Below are 4,356 nucleotides of genomic sequence, written 5' to 3' on the forward strand. Positions count from 1 at the left end.
AATGATGACCGCACAGTTGTCTTCAATACACCAGCGGACGTGAATAAGTACATCAAGAAACTGGAGACAGTGACAGAGCATGACTAAATTAAATGTGACTTGATGAAAACCTTTATTTAACTAAAAATTTCGTCAGATGTGGCTGGTATGGTATGTAGGGCCTAAACTTGCTGGAAACATGACATTGTACTTCTTACAGACTCGATTGTCTTAAAATACTAATATAATGTTTTAAAAAAGTCATGTTTAAATATATATTTTATTTCGTTTTTTCTTTTGGCTTCTTCTTAAAGTGCAATAGGCGCTTCTTACGTGAGTGATGAAAAATACCTGCATATATGACACAATATACTTTCAGTTGATAGATAAAATCTCTTATCTGGATTAGTTTTTCTACATAGACAAGTAATTGAGCTGAGTTTTGGTTTACAGGAGAATAGTTCCTCAGTATAGTGTGGACCTATTCCTGATAATGGAGGGAAGTTTTTTAGGGGTTTGGGGGAGCCTGTATGTTCTAGTGAGTCAGGCTTGTGTTCTGGGTGGGTTGCTCTCTTTCTTTTCGTTTAGGTTTTTGTTTCTTATGGTACCTTTTTATAGGCTTTTATCGTTATTCTTGCACTAAGAAAATGTATCTTTCTCTTTGTTAAATATGACAGAAAAAATGACAGACGTTTTGATTGAATGTGTATCTTGGAATTGTAGAGGCCTACGTAAACTAACTAAAATAAAACAAGTAATGGATAGAATAAAAAAGATAAAAGATAAAATTGTGTTCCTGCAGGAAACACACATGTTAGATCATGAGATAATCAAAAATTAAGTGTAGATGGCCAGGTCAGGTATTGTCTTCAGCTTACTACTCGAACTCCAGAGGAGTTATAATTATGATACATAAGTCTATTCCTTTGCGCATTGATAAAATTACAAAAGACCCCAAAGGTAGATTTTTGATTGTACAGGGAAATATTCTATCAACTCGGATTATTCTGATTAATATATATAGACCTATCGAGGATAACGCAGATTTTTATAATGATTTATTTTTGAGAATCTCCATATTGCCCGGAAAACACATTATGGTAGGTGATTTCAATTGTGTCTTGCAGCCCAGTAAGGACCGGTCATCTGGGGTTGATAACACCCATGTAAGGTCTAGAAAAGCTTTACAATACTTTATAAAGGAACTTAACCTGGTGGATATATGGAGGGCTCAAAACCCAATAAAAAGGGAATATTCATGTTGGTCGAGTACTTCTAAAGGATACTCAAGAATAGATTATTTTCTGATTTCAGCTGAACTAATTTCATGTATCAGAAATTGTCAATATAGTAGTATTCTTATCTCAGACCATGCCCTTGTATCTTTGACATATGTCGAACCAAAGCTTTCTCATAATTGTACTAAATGGAGATTTCAAATACACTGGATGCAAGACAAAAGATTTCTAGAATTTGTAGGGGAACATATTGATGATTATTTTGAACATAACAATACCCAAACATCAGCTATAATCAGATAGGAAGCCTTTAAAGCCTTTATACGAGGAGAAATTATAAGCTATACGAGCAGGAAGTCAAAAGAGAAACAGGAGAAATATAAAACAATTGAAACAAAAATTCGCTTACTCGAGGAAAAAAGTCTACAAGCAGACCAAAATGAAAAAACACATGAAAAAGCAGCGGCCAATTTATTAAAATTAAAGCAGCAATTTTACGATCAGGGAGAAAAACCAGGCAGACTTCTTGCTTGGCGTATGAAACAACAGGAGTTAGAAAGAGCAATTACTAGTATTGAAGATGAAAATGGAAATATGACTGTAGATCCATTGGAAATTAATAAAACGTTTAGAAACTAACGTAATTAATTGCTCTGAATGTAAGGCCACGACTGATGCCCCTCACGTTTCTTGATAATCTCAACATTCCTAAAATATCTGAAGAACTTAAAATTAAATTAGATGGTGATATTACGACAAATGAAATTATGGAGGCTATACAGACATTAAAAGGTGGTAAAACAGCAGGACCTAATGGCCTGCCCATCGACTTATATAAACATTTCAGTGATTAAAATGGTTAAGGCACTCTATGATATGTATATAGAATGTTATAATAGTGTCTGTCTTCCTAACTCTTTGAGAGAGGCTTTGATCATTCTTTTACCAAAACCAGGAAAACCGAATACAAAGTGTGGAAATATGAGACCTATTAGTCTCATAAACACAGTTACAAAAATAATATGTAAAATCTTGGCAAAAAGACTAGAGACTGTACTTCCGGGCATTGTGGGTGATGATCAGAACGGGTTCATTAAGAATAGGCAGGGATTTTACAACGTAAGACGTGTTTTAAATATTGTGCATAGCCAAAAAGAGGAAAAGGATACTTCTCTTCTCTTGCTCGACGTGGAGAAGGCTTTCGATAGGATCGAATGGGCTTATCTTTTTGACGTTCTCATAAATTCAGATTTGGAAATTCCTTTTTACATTGGATCAAATCATTACATTCCAACCCAATGGCTGAAGTTTTAACCAATGAGATGATTTCTGAGCCATTTAATATTACAAGAGGTTGCCCCCAAGGCTCACCATTGCCCCCACTTTTATTCATCTTGGCTATAGAACCACTAGCAATAGCCGTAAGAGCTAACAACCATATACAAGGGATTAAAATGGGTGGCAAGGAACATAAAATAGCTTTATTCACTGATGACGGTGTTATTTCTAAAACAATTAAACACCTCTCTCCAAGCACTTTTAGACCTGATCAAACAATTCGGAAACATATCGGGATATAAAGTGAATACATCAAAGTCATCATTGTTGCTGCTTGATAAAGATAGCTGTCCAAATACATCACATTTATTTACCTTGAAAATATCACCCAGCTTTACATATTTGGGTATCAAAAATGTCCCACAATTAGAAAATATAATTTCTACAAATTATAATGTTATAATGGAATCAACATCTAAAGATCTGGAGAGATGGTTATCTTCACCAATTTCATTGATAGGAAGAATAAATATATTGAAGATGAATATTTTGCCTAAATTCATGTATTTATTCCAAAATATCCCCTTGGCGCCACCAGCTGGAGTGTTCTCAAAGATTAATTCATTATTCAGAAAATTTATTTGGAACAAAAAATGCCCTCGAGTTCGTCTTTCTCTTCTTTATCTTCCATTTGACACTGGAGAGTTAAAATGTCCCAACCTGTACTGGTACTATTTAGCTGCACAATTAAGAACAATAATGTTTTATTTTTCCTCCGGAAATAAACCATCCTGGGTGGATATTGAGTCATGTGATTTTGTGTTACCCTTAAATTTGTATATATATTCAGATCATTTTAAACAACTAAAAACAGTCACCACGCACCCCATAGTTTGTAACATGATTGGAGTATGGTATGAAGTTAGAGAGTACATGAAAATAGCTGACTCTTTATCCCAGTATAGCCCCATTTGGGGCAACGCATTATTCAAACCAGCCAGGTACAAAGGACTCAGGATTCCGGTTGTGGGTTGAAAAGGAATTAAGCAAAATTAGTGATCTATTAGAGGAGGGAACGTTGATGTTGTTTGAGCAATTATCAATTAAGTACAATATTCCAAAAAAGCATTTCTTTAAATACTTACAGATAAGGAGTTTTGTTCTTTCTAGGCAGAACCAATCAATAAACTTGCCAGTACTTTCCATTTTGGAAAAATTAATTACCAAGAATTGCAATAATAAAGGGTTAATATCATTTTTTTACAACTGGCTTGTATCAGGGTCTACTGATTCATCAACACCAAAACTTGAAATTTGGTAGATGGGATTGAATGAGGATATATCTGAGGATAAATGGAGACAAGTCTGTAAAAATTCTCAGAAACAGTTAGGGAGCGTTAGCTTAAAACTACTTCAATATAACTGGTTGATGCAGACTTATATAACTCCTGTCAAACTAAATAGGTTTAATAAAAATATTCCTGATACATGCTTTAAATGCAGAGAGGCTCAGGGTTCATGTGTGCATTGTGTTTGGGAATGCAACATTATTAGAGACTTTTGGGTGGAAGTGATTAATATTACAAAGATAATTGTACCCTTGAATATTCCACTAGATGCAAAAATGATTTTGCTACATTTATACCCAAAGAACCTTAAACTAAATCTTCAGCAGCGCAAATTAATAGATTATGCTATACTACAAGCTAAAAGAATGATCGCTGGAAAAGACCTGATCCACCATCTACTGGAACTTGGATTAATGCCATGGCACTGTGTATGGCCATTGAAAAAGTAACATATTTTATTAAAAACCAAATGGATGAATATGAAGAAATTTGGAAGCCGTTTAATTACTACA

The sequence above is a fragment of the Danio rerio genome, chromosome 8, assembly GCF_049306965.1.
Source record: "Danio rerio strain Tuebingen ecotype United States chromosome 8, GRCz12tu, whole genome shotgun sequence".
Classification (NCBI taxonomy): Eukaryota; Metazoa; Chordata; class Actinopteri; order Cypriniformes; family Danionidae; genus Danio; species Danio rerio.